The sequence below is a fragment of the Tenrec ecaudatus genome, chromosome 16, assembly GCF_050624435.1.
Source record: "Tenrec ecaudatus isolate mTenEca1 chromosome 16, mTenEca1.hap1, whole genome shotgun sequence".
Lineage (NCBI taxonomy): Eukaryota > Metazoa > Chordata > Mammalia > Afrosoricida > Tenrecidae > Tenrec > Tenrec ecaudatus.
Window position 1 is genome coordinate 44,576,580 of NC_134545.1, and position 18,039 is coordinate 44,594,618.

Sequence of the window (18,039 nt, forward strand, 5' to 3'; positions counted from 1 at the left end):
AAGACATCCCTAAATGCAGCAACCATCCACGACCCTCCTCTTGGTCTCAATACGGACAGCTGTCCCACCACTCACCGCAACAGCTTCAAGGGCTTCCTGATCACTGCACATTTTGTGATATAGAAGCTCACACCATTAAATGGTATTTATGAACAGAGATCCAAAAGAGGCAATATAAGTCCTACGAAAAGGTGTTTAAAGAAAAAGTATTCTCTCGAAATTTTGAAAATCTGGTCCTATGAAAGAATTCCATCATGAGGGGAAAAAGAAAACCACTACTACTCAAATATCCAGTCAGGTATAATATTTTATCTGAAAAAAAGTATACTGAAGAGTTGCTCTAAGACAAGGCACTATCTTTCTTGAGTAATATTCACAATTAATCCCAAAGGTCCTCCGGCCTGAAAGTACTGATTAAGATCTAGTCAACAACTTTACTTCAAAATAAGGATATACTAGTGGCTACCCAGGCCTATATTTGTTAATTCAGGCAATATTTTAGGAGATTTAGTAATCGTTTTTACTACAAAAGCAAAAAATATATTTTAAAAAGACAAGTGCATTCGAATAACTGTGTTTTGATCTTAAACAACTAAGCAACCTTACAGCCTCTCTGCCTCTCCCCCTCTCCCCCCCCCCCCCCGCCAGCCAGGCACACACCCCACTCCTCTATTTAATCTCAAAATTAGCTCTCATCTGACACCCACCCAACTGAGTTAATTATGCAGAAGCAGATGTAACTCAGCAGCTTTTTGCAACAAGCAGAATCACAGTGTTTAAAACACACACACACACACGCACGCGCGCGCACACAGAATGCGCAAGTGAGGAGCTCAGAGAGTAACAAAATCAGAAGTCTTATCTGTAGGCAATTCTTATCTATGGGCTTTGTAGGTTATCCACTGCAATTTTTTTTTAATCTTAAACTGATTTTTTCCTGGTATAAACTAATAGATTGAAAAGTAATTTAATTTTAGCCTAAGCAGTATCTAACTATAAAGATAAATGTACAGGAAAAAAACACAATTCATTCAAAAACCAAACAATTGCTTCCCTCCTCTACATATCCCCAATTCAAATTACCACAGCGCTTCTCGCTAGAGCACGAACATTTGTTTCATACACAAGGTAAAACCCTAATATCGTTGTTTTTTTTTGTCTGAAAACTTGAAAGTTGGGTTAAAAGTCTATTAAAAAGAAAAAAAATCTGAATTAATTTTTTACACTACAAAGTATTAGTAAATTACATGGTTATATCATATAGTCATCATAAAAACTATTTACATCATTCATAATGAAGTACTCTAAACAGATCTAGGGAAATGCTTCTTAGTTCATTAACTTCATTAGTATTATATAATTATCAACACTATTCAGAAATATTCGTGTCAGCACTCGAGGGTCAAAATATCCTGTGAGGCTTCCTCTAAGTTTTTACCGAAGCTATGTGGTGTTCCAAAATCAATGTCTAAAATGAGATCATAGGATTATAAATTTGCCAAAAACAGTGGTGGGAAAAACAAAGGTTTGACATCCAGAATTTTACTTGCTAACCATATATTTAGCCTTCATACTTTTATAAGCTCCTGGGTTTTTTTGAAAGCCGATTATGTAACTGAGTGGGGTTGTACAAAACCAAATAGATCTTCTGAAGTTGAACAAACATAAACTGCTTAAGAGAAGACACCTTGATTTTTGCTTCTTTCACCTTCCTGCACAGACACCAACAGCTGCTCAAAATCTACCATCACCCATATGGTGACATTTATTCCCGGTCAAGCCCTGGATGCATCTCTTCCCTCTAAAATCAATACTTGAGGCCCAAAACAAGAGAATTGAGATTTGAGGTTATAAATACTAATCAAAGAACAAGCCAACAAATATTTAGTGAGGTCATATTCTGTGCACACAGCCCGGTAGTAGGAGATTATGGGGAAAACAAAACACGTGTGAGTACCAATTTTCCTACCAAGCCAGCTAGAGCACTCAAACTAAAAAGCCCTCACACTCACTGCCATAGAATCAATGCCAACTCATATGACCCTGTAGGGGGAAGGGTAGAACTGCCCATGTGAGTTTCCTACACTAGCTGTTTACAGGACGTAGAAAGCCTTGTCTTTCTCCTGCAGAGCAGCTGGTGGTTTTGAACTGCGGACCTTGTTCATCGCAGCCCAACGCATAACCAGCACGCCACCAGGGCTCACCATATAGCACACATAAGAAGTAACAGAACACCAACTTCAACTTCTAGTAGTAATAGCTACCACTTTATTTAAATCCAGCTAATTAAGCGTTTTCCTCCTTTCACTGACCCAAACATGAAGTCCTTTTCTAGTAAAGGCAAGAACAGCAAGGATCATGGAGAAGGCTCAGGACCAAGCAACACTGCTACATACAAGAGTAAATTTAAAAGTACTGCTCTTAAAACACAGAAACCTTTATTCAAGTATGAAACTACTGCTTCTCGACATATCCTCCCCTTCTAGATCTATACACTTCTGAAAGATGTTTCCATCACTCTACGCTTCCCCACAGAATCTTGTGCCCTTTGATTTTGAGATTTATTCCATATCCTAAAAGCAGTTGTAGAGTTCTCCAGGTTATCATGTTCCTCTGAAATGTCTTTGAGTTTGGGGAACAAAATGATCTGACAGGGCAAGATAGCAACTGTAGGGTGAATGAAGTTTGGCTTCCTAACAAATTATTGTAGGATAGCCCTTGCGCCCGTCAAAGAATGAACCGGAGCTTTCTTTATCTTGATGAGGAAACAAATGTGGGGGTCGGGCAACTTTCCTCACCAACGTGGTTTTCAATTTTTTAAAAACTATTCCCGATGGTGAAGAAAGCTGATGGTGCCCGGCTATCAAAAGAGATAGTGCCTGGGGTCTTAAAGGCTTGAAGGTGAACAAGCGGCCATCTAGCTCAGAAGCAAAAAAGCCCACATGGAAGAAGCACACCGGCCAGTGCGATCACGAGGTGCCAAGGGACCAGGTATAAGGCATCATGCAAAAAAAAAAAAACAACGATATAAGTGTGTGTATGTATGTGTATATATGTGTATATGTATATATATACCATATTAAATGAAGGGGGAAGTGCAGAGTGGAGACCCAAGGCCCAAGTGTCGGCCAATGGAGATCCCCTCATAGAGACGTTTAGGAGAGGAGATGGGTTAATTAGGGTGCGAGGTAGTACCGATGAAGAACACAGCTTTCCCCCAGATCCTGGATGCTTCCTCCCCCCAACTACCATGATCCGAATTCTACCTTGCAGGCCTGGATAGGACAGAGGCTGTACACTGGTACATATGAGGGCTGGAGGTACAGGGAATCCAGGGTGGATGATACCTTCAGGACCAAGGGTGTGAGGGACGATGCTGGGAGAGTGGAGAGTGAGTGGGTTGGAAAGGGGGAACTGATTACAAGGATCCACATGTGACCTCTTCCCTGGGAGAGGGACAGCAGAGAAGGGGGGAAGGGAGACTCCGGATACGGCAAGATAAGACAAAATAACGAGGTATAAATTACCAAGGGCACATGAGGGAGCGGGGAAAGGGAAGGGAGGGGAAAAAAAAAAGAGGACCTGATGCAAGGGGCTTAAGTGGAGAGCAAATGCCTTGAGAATGATTGGGGCAGGGAATGTATGGATGTGCTTTATACAATTGATGTATGTATATGTATGGATGGTGATAAGAGTTGTATGAGTCCCTAATAAAATGTAAAAAAAGAAAAGAGGAGAAAAAATGATTATGGCAAAGACTGTACAGATGTGCTTTATACAATTGATGTATGTATATGTATGAACTGTGATAAGAATTGTATGAGCCCCTAATAAATTGTTAAAATTAATTAAAAAAAGAAAAAAAAAACTATTCCCGAACAGGCCCCCATGATTTTTCTGTGTCTTTCAAGAGAAACACCTTCGGAGTGCCCCAAGCAGTCACCAGAAGCATCAGAGCTGCCGTGAATTGAACTGGTCTAGCCAACCCAGAGACGCGTTCAAACACGTATGAATTGGAACCTTCACCTCATTTTACAAAAGGAAAAAGGACTTGGCCAAGACCTCGGAGGCTTAATGAGGATTTCAATTCAGATGCCACGGTCCACACACTTTGCTCCTTCTCCAGTGGTTTTCAAACTATACTCTTGGCTATACTCTAGGCGCAGCATAACTCCTTGTGGCACTTCAACTCTTTAACAGAGCAGCTCCACTGTAACTGGCATCCGTAATACATATGCAGCTGACCTATAAAGACGCGCATCCAAGGAAGGGTGCCTCTGATGACAGAGAAATTATCTGCAACAAATGTGACCACGCCTTGCTGAATATCCCTTAGATGAATGGGACTTGCACTAGACCTTGAAAGACTTCAGAATTTCGCTAACTGTCCATGTGCCTGCTAATGCAATGGAGAGCTTCTCGTAACCTCTACTTGTATTTGTCCAACAAAAAGCTTCAGCTGATTAGTTCAGCATTCCCTTCCCATTCGGCGTGTTTATTTATCTACTAACCCCATTTCCATCATTAGACTGTGTACATATAAAAACAAGATTCAGCCTTGACTCATCTTTTTGTTTTCGTTTTGATTCATCTTTATATGTGCCTAATTTTGAAGGATCACAACTTGAACATTAAAGGTGTTATATATCTAAATGCTGTCTATACGTGAATGAACATAGGGAATCTGGGAGAAGGTAGCGATGGGCCATCAAACAAAAACAAAAGTTAGTCCTCATGCCTGCCTCAACCACATATGTGTTGAAAGGAATGCAAAATGAAGTTGGATGTGGCAGAAAGTGTGAAAATGACAGGTGAAATAGTGACCCATTGGAGGACTAGGTGATACAATGGATGTGTATAACAGGTGCAAACACAAACAAATTTTGTTGAATGCTTGAATCACTGCAATAGTATCTGATCAGTTTGTCAGGTGGCATGATTAAGAGAAAAAACAAAGAGCCATTATTTCATCTCTTGCTCAACTTATATTTATGAATATTTTTTTAACTTAGGAGCAAGCCTAGATAACTCAATAAATGTTAGTTGAATGGAATATTTAATTCGTCATCTTCTTAAAGAGTAATACAAAATTCTTTCTCACTATTTGTTAACATAAGAGTTTTCAATTCATAAGCTAATAATGTTTTCCAAAGATTTCTGAGGATAAATCACCATGAAAATTATCATTTCAACTAGTGGATATTATATTAATTGAAAGTTCAATTTTTTATGTCATGCTTTCCTACTTGAAAATTATTATGTCATTAAACTATAATCGTGTAAATCTGCCTCAACCAACAATAACTGTACCATCAATAAACCATTATGGCTTCCATAATCCTTAGCAAAGATTAGTTTCAACATGGTCATCATAAATTAGCAGAGACATGTTCCAAATCTCCTGAAGCCCATGAATAAGGTGTGCATCATCACCCCTACATTTACATGCTCAGTAGTTTTAGCCTCTAAAACATAAGTCACACTGATAAGAACCTCACAAACTTGACTTCCTCTGTTTTATAAAAAAGAGAGGACTTTAGGCACAAAACAAAAAGTCATTTGAAGTCACTAGGCCTTGGAGCCAGGGGATATTGATTAGTGACAATGATATTATAACTAAGCACTTTCAACTTAAGAAATAATCAACTAAATCTGAAGAGTCTTTTTTGGCATTTAAAAATTCCTCTTCAACCTAGACTTCTAATTAATTTGTAATTATAAATTAGCTTTAGTGGGTTTTTAACAAAGACTGAGAACAATGCATTAAGAAAAAGTCTGATATCTGAAATTTTAAAATGCTATTTTGAAAATACAGAGCGTTTCAGAATTCAGACCACATACACACATATATCCTGGAAACAAAGTTCCTGAGAAAATCATGAACTTATAAAAAAGAAAACATGCATACACACATTTGCACACAATTTCAGAGATCTACAGAACCCCTAAAGCCCATCCAAGGACTTCTTAAGTTCCACTGGTCACTCCAGCTTGACTTACTCTTACATTCAGAAGTAAATCAAAAAGTTCATACATGTAGGGGGTTATTCCAAACAAATTGTGATTGAACATGTCTCTGTGATCAGTGTATGGCAGCAAATCAGTTCTTCATTTGTAAATACAGTTGTGTTAATATTGCTAGGGTGCCTTCAAAGAAAAAAGGTCAAGTCAGAGGAGTCGCTTCTAAGGGAATGTGCTAAGCAAACATAATTCAAGGCAGAGAAGTAAGCTTAGACAGTTCTGTTGCTGTTGTAAGTTCAGTTGTAAAGTCAGTTCAGACTCACAGTGACCCCCACATACAACAAAACACTGCCTGATCCTAGGCCATCCTCACAACACTGCTCTGTTTGAGCCCATTGTTGAAACCACTGTGTCAACCCATCTCACTGGAAGTTTCCTCTTTTCACTGACCTACTTTACCAGGCCAGGGCGTCCTTTCACAGGACTGGCTTCTCCAGGTAAGTACATGACACTAAATTGCGCCATTCTCCCTTCTAAGGAAGATTCTGGTCCTACTTCTTTCAAGACAGATTCGTTTATTCTTTAAACAGTCCACAGAACTTACAAAATCCTTGGGCAACACCATAATGCAAATGCATCAATTCTTCTTGGGTTTTCCTTACTCACTGCACAACTTCCACATGCATACAAGCAATTGAGAACGCCCTGGTTTTAGTCAGGTGCTCTTCAATGCTTTCAGGAGGCCTTGTGCGGCATTTCTGCCCAAGGTAATTCACTATCTGATTTCTTTTTGCTGCTTCCAAGAACACTGATTGTGAACCCAAGTATAATGAAATCCTTGACAACTTCAATCTTTTCCATTTATCTGATGATATCTATTGGTCCAGTTGTGACTGAAGGCTGCAGTCCTTGTTCTTTCTTCATCAGCAAGTGCTACAAGTCCCCCTCCTTTAAGCAAGCAAGGTTGTGTCATATCACAGCACAAGTTGCTAATGTCTTCTCCAAACTTGATGCCACATTCAAATGGTAATACCAACCAAACTAACTCACTGCCATAGCATCAGGGGCATCTCATAGCGACCCTATATAGGGCAGGGTAGAATTGCCGTCTGCTTCCAAGGCTGTAACTTTTCAGGAGTAGAAAGCAGTCTTTCTCTGTGGTTTAGCTGGTGGTTTCAAACTGCTGACCTTGTGGGTCACAACCCAACATGCAACCACTCCGCCACCAGTGTACCTCAAAAGATCCTAAGAACTGTTTACTTGGGACTCCAAATCAGTCATCTTGCTAAATTTCTTAAAGGACACAATTTAATCACAAAGATGTCTTAGAAGTTTTAAGAAAATTGAAAACTGCATTAGTGAGAAAAAAAGGTAAGCAAAGTTACATCAGGGCCTTTTTTTCCATCCTTATTCTTCAAGGGTAGCAAAACCTATGCACAAAAACTTCACTGAGAAACTTCCCCCTCCAACCTAAAGCCTTAGTCTTGCCCCTCAAAGAACATCTCAAAAGAACACAATTTGAGTCCCTTGAGTTTATCAAAATTCGTTTTGATGTGGTCTAAATCAAAGAGCATAGGATTCTTCTGGGAAGAGCTAGAGAGATGGAAACACCACTTTCAGAAGTAGATACACTTAAATGGAGGATATATTGAGAAACAATAGCCTCACCGTTTGATATTTTTCTTTAACAAAGGGGTCTATGGTTTTATAGCAATACTTTTGGATCCACCTTCATACACAATGAAGTAAATCATTTTCAGTTACACAACAGTTATTTATATGTGCTTTAATTAAAACATGTAACATTAAAAAAAGAAAATTATTCTCGTTGGTTTTAATTTTTTTTTCATTTTATTGGGAGCTCCTATCACAATCCGTACATAGATTTTAGATACTGTCAACGAATGAAAGCTGCCATCAGAGCAACACTAAAGGGCTCTGTAGAACTGCCCTTGGTTTCTGAGACCATAGCTCCTTACAGGAATAGAAAGTCTCACCTTTCTCCTGCGCAGCAGCTGGTGATCTCAAACTGCTACCCTTGTGCGTAGCACACTACCCAACACGTCAACTACAAGCTTCTGGAACGTATTTCTTATGGAGGGCTGTTAGTTACCCTGGGAAATACCTAGAAAGTTCAGGGGTCACTTTGCCAGCTATCTAAAAGCTACGGGACACTAAACATGCTGCTTAAAAGATCAGTTTTCTCTTCTGTCACAATGTAAATACACCTATCTTACAGAACTACTAAGAGGAAGAAGAGTTGAGATAACTATGTAATATGCCTAAGAAGAAATGGTAGCAGGCACTTAGCTGGTGGTGCTTCTAACGGAAAGGTCAGCGGTTCAAATCTACTACAAGAAAGAAAAATGAGGCTGCCTGTTCCCATAAAAATTTACAGCCCTGGAAACAGTCTATATTTACAATCTATAAAAGGTGGCTATAAATTGGAATTGATTTCATGGCAGTGGGTTTGGTTTGAGTTTGGTTCATTTTTAAAGATAGTGAAAGGAAGACATTTGCAACATATTCACATGACTAAGAATGTGTACACTGAGTAAATAAATATTTCTAAATCACAATTAATTACTCACAGTTGAATTTGTAAAAGGGAGTTGAAATTGGTGAGATTCACAAATGAGGAATTCTAAAAACTATTCAATTTGTTTTATTAATCAGGTAAATGAACAACTATCCAGATTGGCTAAAAAATTTTAAATTAACAAAACTGAACATTAGAGAGGACAAGAAACAATGAGCACTCTCATTTCACTGGAAGTGGTGCAAACTGGTACAACACTTGAACATCAGATTGACTGGTATCTAGTTAAACTGAAAATAAGCATCTCTGTAACTAGGGCAACCAGACAAATTATGATCCAAATCCAGACAGTTCAGAGAATTAAAGGTGTTATCTGAGTAATTATGCTGAGATCTCAAAACCCAGTGCCATCAAGCCTATTCCAACTCACAGTGACTCCACAGGGCACGGTAAAACTGCCCGTGAACTTCCGAAACACTGATTCTTTATGGGGGTAGAAAGCCTCTTCTTTCCCCCAAGAAACAGCAGGTAGTTTAGAACTGCTGGCCTTAGAACTATACCGACAGGGACCCTAAGACTTATACTGAGATAGCTACGACTTATACTGAGATATAAAAAAGCAATATAAACTAAAAATCACAACCCTGGCTATGCACTAGTGAAATCTATACAAACATGCATCAGATGACCAGATACAGGAATGCTCGTAGCACAACTACTCAAAATTGAAACAACTCAAATCTCCAGAACAGTGAGATGGACGGTATAAAATTTTGGTATATTCTCTTTCTCTAGCAGACAGACAACTACCAATTGATTGTGGAAGTCCCAGAAAAAGATGCTTGTACACACATACCTTTTAGAATGTAGGCAGCTGGTGGCTCAGTATTTAAGTGTTCGACTACGAACCAAATAGTCCACAGTTCAAACTCACTCCAAGACATTTTAAGGGGGCAGTTCTATTCTGTCCTTAGAAGATAGCTATGTGTCAGAATGGACTCCACAGTAGTTGGTAAAAGGTAGGATGGAAATGTAAATTAAGGTATCACAGAGAAAAATAACTTCTCCCATCTAGGCTTTATTTGCCACACTGTAACAAAGACTAATTGCCATAGCTTACACATTCTTCCTTACCTTCAAAAACCACGTTCAGGTGCCCCACTACAAGACATGACATCCCTCACTGACCCATACCCTACAGGGGACAACACTGGAGACACCGTGTGGGAATTGCACCCAGTCTGACCCCATCATACCGGGGCAAAACACTAAGGGCGTACAACAGAACAGCAAGGGGAGCAGAGCAAGGAAGTCCCGAGGGAATACCAAAAATAGACTTTGGGACCAGGTCTTGGCACCCCATCAGACTCAACTGTAAAATACTCCTAAATGTCAACAAGCAGACCTTGAACTATTTACAAGCTTTTCTTTCTGTTTTTTTAACATTGGTTTTGTTATTGTTTTGTTTTGTTGCTTTGTTTTGCTCTGTGTTGTTTTTGTGCATATTATTATCTCTGCAGGTCTCTAGATAAGACAGGCTGGATAAACAATCTGGAAGAGAAAACAACAGGACTGATGGTTCGGGGGACATGGGAGAGGGGAAGATGGGGGAAAGGAAGTAGTGATAACAAATCCAGGGACAAGGGAACAAGTGATCCAAAATCGGTGGCAAGGAGGGTGTAGAAGTCTGGTACGGCTTGATCAAAGGCAATGTAACTGAGAGGAATTACTGAAACCCAAATGAGAGCTGAGCATGACAGTGGAACAAGAGGAAAGAAAAAGAAAATAGAGCAGCAAAGAACTAGGAGGCAATGGGCATTCATAGAGGTCTAAATACAGGCATGTACATCTGTAAATATATATCTGATGATGGGGAAATAGATCTATGTGCATAGATTTATAGGTTTAGTATAAAGGTAGCAGATGGACATTGGGCCTCCACTCAAGTACTCCCTCAATGCAAGAGCATTTTGTTCTATTAAACTGGCATTCCATGATGCTCACTTTCCCAACAATATCACTGAAGACAAAGCAGGTACATAAGCAAATGTGGTGAAGAAAGCTGATGGTGCTCGGCTACCAAAAGATATAGTGTCTGGGGTATTAAAGGTTTGAATCTAAACAAGCGGCCATGTAGCTCAGAAGCAACAAAGTCCACATGGAAGAAGCACACCAGTCTGTGTGATCACAAGGTGTTGATGGGATCAGGTACAGAGCATCAAGGAAGAAAAAAATCTTTAGGCAATAGGACATACCCTTAAAGAAGGCTCGTGGGAAGGAGACAAGCCAGTCAGGGTGCAGTGTAGCAATGATGAAACATACAACTTTCCTCTAGTTCTTAAATGCTTCCTCACCCCGACTATCATGATCCCAATTTTACCTTACAAATCCAGCTAGACCAGAGGATGTACACTGGTACAGATAAGAACTGGAAATACAGGGAACCCAGGACAGATGAACCCCTCAGGACCAGTGGTGAGAGTGGCGATACAGGGAGGATGGAGGGAAGGTAGGGTAGAAAGGGGGAAATTATTACAAGGAATTACATATAACCCCCTTCCTGGGGGACAGGCAACAGAAAAGTGGGTAAAGGGAGACATCAGACAGCGTAAGACATGATAGACTAAAAATAATTTATTAATTATAAAGGGTTCATGGAGAAGGGAGGGGGAAAAAATTAGGAGCTTATGCCAAAGGCTCAAGTTAAAAGCAAATGTTTAGAGAATGATGATGGCAAAAAATGTACAAATGTGCTTAACACATGGATGGATTGTGGCAAGAGTTGTACAAGCCCCCTATAAAATGATTTTTAAAAATAAACAGCTAACCATTATATGGAGCTATATGGAGCTAACCAGAATATGTTTTTTTTAAAAGTTCATTTTCTCTTATTTTATATTATACAGGTAGGTGTGTATACATGGACAACAGCTTGAGGGACTGAAAAGTCACCTGTTGGAAACAGCATTTAGTAGACAAACCAGTTAATTAAGTTGTCTGGAATGGGAAAGCCCATGAACATTTTTGAAGCACATCAAAATTATGTACCAAACTTCAACCACCTTCTAATATTCGCTCTACATTATGCCATCTGTTTCCTCCTCGCCTTCATAAATCTCATATAAGATAGACATACAGAATGGCAATGGCAAGAACCACTCTCCTCAGAGGCCCGTGTATGGCTTGTTGGTCAGACTTTCTGCACTGACCATATCACTCCCTGGACTCACATCTTAAAGCACTCTTCCTATAATGTTACAACCTGGCCTCTTTCCCTTCTTTGCCCCCACCCTGCCCCCTTCTAACATTGCACCTCCCAGCCCTCCATCGATCTCAGGTAAGAGACTGGTCCTTTGTAATATAGGCAAAAAATCTGTTCCTTTTTTAAAAAAAAAACACGAAAATTTTATTGTCAATTAGATGGGAGTGCTATTCCTCCTTTAAAATATAAAAAGACTGTCACAACTCATTTTGGTACATGTTACAAACTTATGAAGAAAAGAATGAAATGTCTTCTTTCTGGACTGCCTCAGAAAATCTAGAAATGTACCATACTTACTCGGGTATAAGCCAAGTTTTTTCAGCACATTTTTAATGCAGTTTGTGTAGTAAAATTAGGTGCCTCAGCTGATATTCAGTCGGCTTACATTCAGGTATATACACTACAGATCAGACAGGAAGAATACCACTAAAACAATTCTCCTGTGAGATCCACAGAACTATGTTCCAACACAACTAATTTTCTTTTTTTTTAAAACATTTTATTAGGGGCTCATACAACTCTTATCACAATCCATATGTATACATACATCAATTGTATACAGCACATCTGTACATTCTTTGCCCTAATCATTTTCTTTTCCACCCTGGATTCCCTGTGCCTCCAGCCCCCATATGCACCAGTGTACAACCTCTGCCCTATCCAGTCCTGCAAGGTAGAATTCGGATCATGGTAGTTGGGGGGAGGCACAACTAATTTTCAATTGCTATTCCCACCTCTATCCCATATATAAACAGGTCTTCCTATATTCTTTACTTCGAATTTCTTGGTACCTCTGGCACAAACATACTTGGTTCACTGGCTCCCTTCTCTACATCCCACTACAGTAATTCTTCCTTGTCCCTTCACAGTCCTTGCCTAATACAGTATAGCCCCAGTACTCGATGGCACCAGTACTTGACATAATCGCATCTCCACAGGAAATGTTGAGAAAAGTTTGCATCGGAGCTTGTACAAAACATCAGAATCTGACCAGACGCACGTGATTTTTGTAAGCAAAAATAGTGTTTCGATCACTTGGCTTGCTATAATTTTCTTATTTTTTGTGACTTTTTGTACTGCTTTTAGATTTTAAAAAAATAAACATGGGTCCTAAGAAAGAGTTTAGTGAAAAGAATCATCATAAGGAACTAGCTAACCATGTTATTGATAGTTTATGATAATTTAGTAAACCTGTTTAGGGTAAAAATTTGGTGGTCGAGAACTGGTTAATCCGTTTTCAGTTATTTCTTATGAGAAAACTTGATTCGGAACTCAACTGCATTGCATCTTGATGCTCCTTCTAGAACAGATCATCGTGGAGGTCGGGGGTTCTACTGTACTCTGAATGCCATCCTCCACCCTCTTAAGTACAGAGCTCAAACTCCTTAGAGGCACAGGAGGCCTCTTGCAGTCTAGCCTTTCAAGTTTCATCTCTCACAGCCACCAGCACTTTGCCCACACTAAAGTACTTGCAAATGCAACTATACCCAATGTTCTTTCCCAAAGAACATTCCCATGCTTCATCCTAGGACACTCTGCTCACCGCTCCTGCCCCACTTTCAAGGCTCAGATTAAAGTTTCATCCAAAAAAATCCAGTCTATCAAACAACTCTGTCTCCCAAACACTCTGCATTGCCTCATCTTCACTCTGGGCACAGTCAACCAAATCACCTGTTGCCCAGCTGTGCCCATATTTGTTCTGCCTTTTCCCAAGTCTTGAGTTCCCAATCCCCTACAGATTTATTTTGCAAGTTCTAAATAGTTCCATTCCCCGACTCCCTTCAAATCTCTCTATCTTTCAACGTCTCCTCCAATCACAGGCCTTCCATCCTACCATGTTCCTTTTATATTTTCATCTACTCTAATGCTATCAAGCCTCCTTTCTATTACATCATGCCTAATCCACCAAATAACTCATTCCACCAAATAATCCCACCAAAGCAATCCTACCTGCTCCTCGCCTGGGTTAATACTTCCCCCACTCAACATCTACTAGACCTTCCTTCCTCAAGTCTACACCCACCACACCCAAACCCATCCTTATTCTGCCCAAGGTAACTAAAATCTCACCCTTCTGCATCATTTCACTTTCCCTTACACACCTCTTGATCCCCACTTCCATTTCTCCAAAACTGTATCTCCTCCCTACTTTCCCTTCAGTGCTCACTTCCACACTTGCCATTTCCCTTATCATTCGCCCCTCTCCACAGACCTTCTCTGGGGCCCCCAGGGACTCCTAGCAGCTCACCCCTAGAGAAAGTCTCTGCAAGACCCCTCCTTCTATTACCCGAACCCCGCCCCCACCGTGGCCTCGCCCCGCCCACCCCGGCTCGAATCGCTCTCCTGGCCTGGGAGGACTGCGAGGGGGCGGAGCCTGTGCCTCCTCTTCACCCCCGCCCCTACCGTCACGCTCTCGGGCAGCCTGACCCCGAGCGGCCCCGCGGTGACCCTCGCGCAGAGGCCTGTGGGAGGGACTCCGCACCCCGCTCTCCGACACCCCTCCTTTTTTGCCCCCTCCCACCCAGTCTCCTCCCCCTGGGAACGCGAGGGGGGCGGGCAACAGACCTGGCCACGCGCCACCGCTACCCCGCCTGCCGGGGGCGCTGCCGCCGCCTGAAAAAAATGCCGTGGCTGCCGCCTGGAGGAGATGCCGCCGCCGCTGCCGCCGCCGCCAGACATAAGAACTAAGCCGCCGCCATTTTGTGTCCCCCTGTTGTTGTCGTTGACATGAATCCGACATGACACTGATTACAGCCCAATGGAGTCTCATTAAACCCGAGCCGCGGCCCCGCCCCGGCGCCGCTCCATTGGACGAGACGGTAGACACTTGAGGCCACCCATTGGCCTACGGGTCCGTCCGTCACCCACTCACTAACCACTCAGCCGGCCATTGGGGCAAATTCCTGCCGCTCATCTCACCTCCGTGTGGCCACACCCTCAACCCATCATCCCCCTGCGGCACCACCCCGGGGGAGGGTCCACTGCCAGTACCAATCAACAGAGCGCGGGGCCCGCCCCTTCCGGGCACCCATTGGTCCAGCCCTACTTCTCTCTCCCAGACGCCGAGCCACCTTTGCTTCCACCTACCTGCCCCCTCCACAGCTAAGAATGGATTGGGTCGACTCGCAGGAGGGGCACGTGGCCTTATTGGCTACAGACAACGCCAATCAGAGGTCCCTTTCCCTCTCCCCTCCCCCACTCAACCCCAATCCCCCTAGCCCGCAGCTAAAGTTTGTGTGAGAGCTGATCGCTGGCGGCGGCCGCAGGATTTAGGGGTGGGCGCGGGCGGGCGCGCGGGCGCGGGCGCGAGGGGCAGGCACGCGCATTTAAAACTCGAGGTTCTCAGTCTCCAGATCCCGCGGCGGAGCGCGCGGACGGGCGCGCCGCCCGGAGCGTTCCATCCTGCCCCCTCCTCCACCCTCTCTCCCGTCCCGTCCCGGGCGAATACTCGCCCGCCCTCTGGCTAGCACCCTTACCCCCGCAACACCCTTATCCTGCAAGCCCTGGACCCGGTGCAAACAGAACGATGTCGCTGCCACCTCCTCGCTACCCCATCCCGAGGGAGAGCAAGCCCTTTCCCGCCGGGCGTGCACACACACTCACACACACACCCAGCCCCCCGGCTCCACACTCGCCGTGTCTGCAAGCACGTGCACCGTCCGCCGCTGCCTCCGACCACCCGGGTCCCCAGCTAACCTCGCCTGCAGCCCCGCCAATCGCTGCTGCCCTTTGTTGCTGCAGCCCGGGTCTCCCCGCTGCCTTCCTCAGCCTCCGTCTCGTCCTTCGCCAGCCGCCCGGGTCCGCAGCGCCGCGCTCCCCCCGCCCGGGACCCACCGCCGCCGCCGCCACCTCCTCCTTCTCCTCCTCCGCCTCCTCCTCCTCCTCGGCTCCGGGCTGCAGCTCACAGAGCCCGAGGCAGCGCCGCCCAGCCCCGCTCACCCACCCACCCCACCCCACCCCCGCCGCCCACTAGCCGCCCGACCCGGCCAGGGGCGAAGCCCGGACCCCGCCCGCCACAGTCCCCGCCCCAGGGGTACCTGCCTCCGCCCTGGGGGGCTCCGCTGGCAGCCCTCGGGGAAGGGCTGGGATGCCGGTGTCCAGGAGAAGATGGGGGTCGCCTAGGCCGTTTAGGGAGGCAAGTGGGCCTGGGACAGAGGTGCAGGCTTCGCCAACGTGCGCCCCTCCCGTCGCCGTGGGCCCCAAACTTAGCCTTCCACCCGGGCCTTTACGCCCTCGAGTGAGTGCAGTAGTTTTGGGGTGGAAGGCGCTTTGGGGGCTACCCTGGACAGAAGAGGGAGCAGTGACATTCAGCGACTGCGGACAGGGCACAGCAGCAGCATCCTTGGGTGGGAGTGGGATGTCAGACGCGGGCTGGAGTGGAGGAGCGGAGGAGCTGCCCCTCAAGATGCCCTCTCCCGGACGACCTGGCCTGTGAGAAGCTGGCGAGCTCTGAGCTGCGTTCTGAGTGTTCTCTTGGGTGTTGTAGCTGATGGCAGAGGTGCTGGGGGGTCGAAGGAAGACACTGAGTTGGGGGGGGGCGTTCCCCCTCTCCAGCCAGTGCTTGAAGGAAGGCTGATGGCGAAGTTCGGTTTTCCTGGCTCCCCCTGGGCCCCCCGAGTTCCTGAGGCCCAGATTAGGGAGGATGGGGGCTCCTCTGAATGCCTGGTGGAAGCCACTCATGCTGCACCTTCAAAGCGCGTTCCTGCTTTCCTGAGATTGGTGGAAGGCAAGCAAGGAAAACTAAAGAAAATGGGGGGGGGGGGAGGGAATAGTCTTAAGAAATGGCTCCTACGGAGTTTGAGCTGGAAGTTTCCCTTCCCCGCGCTCCACTTCTTCAAGAAGAAAGCTAGGACTTTGAAAAAGGATAACCCTGTGTCCGGCATGGTGGCCTGGGTGGAAAACCACCTGTTAGAGTGGTCTGTCTCTGGAGTGAGGGCAGTCTTGGCCCTGGTGAGGTGGTGCAGGGTGCCAGGGACAGGAGGCCCTATGCTTCCTGCCCTGGTAGACTCCTGCATCTTCACGCCACCAACACTGAAGCAGCAGCATCAACTCCCCATTACAAATAACTACCAACTTGGTGTAGATACTTTGTTAGAGCAACTTATCTTAGACAAACAAAAACAAGCAGCCTAGCCCTGTCGGTAAAAAGAGAAGACCAAATACACACTCACTTTTCAAAGGTTGTCTGCTACTTAAGGGTGTGAGTTCCCTTGCTTAGATGCTTCCTGACAGCAAGATGAGAAAGCTAAGGCAAAGGGCACAGGGATAGATGAAAGGATAGAAAAAGGGAGTAGAGGAGCAGAGAGTTGTAATGCTACACTCAGAACTGTCATAATTTCCATTATAAATCCCCTTTTATAGGTGTTTTATTGCTTGGTTGTTAGTTTTTAAAATACAAATCTCACTAGATCAAATCTTGGCATTCAAAGGCCCAACGCAGGAAAACAAAACACAAGGAAGTTCAGCCATCCTCTTGGCAACTTTTAGGCTACGTTGCTGATAAAAACAAGCTGCAGATTTGGTTCCTCCGGCTCTCCCTATCTCTTTTATTGAGTTTCTTCAGTAGCTTGTTCAAAGCAAAATTTTACAAGCCATTAATTCATAACCCAGTCTGGTTCATTTAGATATTTCAAAGAGAGGGACATTTATAAAGTGCCTTTTATAATGCAGGTGCTGGGAATTTATTTCTCTTAAGAAGTTACCAAATAAATTCAGGACTCCAAGCAGGCTCTTGTGGCCTTTATGTTTACACACACACACACACACACACACACACACACTTTACTTTGCAAATTACATTTGAGTTACCCAGACTTTTTTAAAATCGCAAGCAATTTAAAAAAATTAAAACATTTATTTAAAACACTAAATCTGTGTACTTAAATCAAAGTACATCAAGAAAGCAACCCAAAACAAAACTATACATTTAAGAAGTATTCAACCAGTACCTGTAGGGGGTTAATAAGCATCTAACACTCATTACCAGTGAGTTATCCACATAGATTCCTAATTCATCAAAAATGGAGACATCTTAGACCCATTTCTAGGGTGTTTTTCACCTGAACTAGGGTTCCTCTAACCACAGGAGCCAGTGAATGCAGAAGAGAAAAATATCTCCATCAACATCTTAAAGTTGGTTTTTGAGGTTCTGTTCTTAACTCTCTTAGCGGGTGTGTAAAGGAAAAGGAATATGTTGCCTCGTCACTGATAACTTGATAACTCCCCTATAGGGTTACTTGTCTTTTGAGAAACCCTAGCTATTCAGATAAAAAGGACT

The 18,039-nt window shown here is 43.8% G+C and overlaps 1 protein-coding gene across 5 annotated transcripts in view; it reads right to left on the reverse strand.

Annotated features, from left to right (window-relative positions):
• Window positions 1-15,560, reverse strand: part of KAT6B (lysine acetyltransferase 6B) — a 273,044-nt gene extending 257,484 nt beyond the window's left edge. For 4 of the 5 annotated variants that reach the window (XM_075533367.1, XM_075533366.1, XM_075533365.1 and 1 more), the window contains exon 1: window positions 14,328-14,522. The gene's annotated coding sequence lies outside the window, so the exon portion shown is untranslated. Of the gene's footprint in view, window positions 1-14,327; window positions 14,523-15,458 lie in introns of those variants that run through there. The other variant, XM_075533364.1, reaches the window with a different exon arrangement.
• Window positions 15,561-18,039: the final 2,479 nt, after the last annotated feature.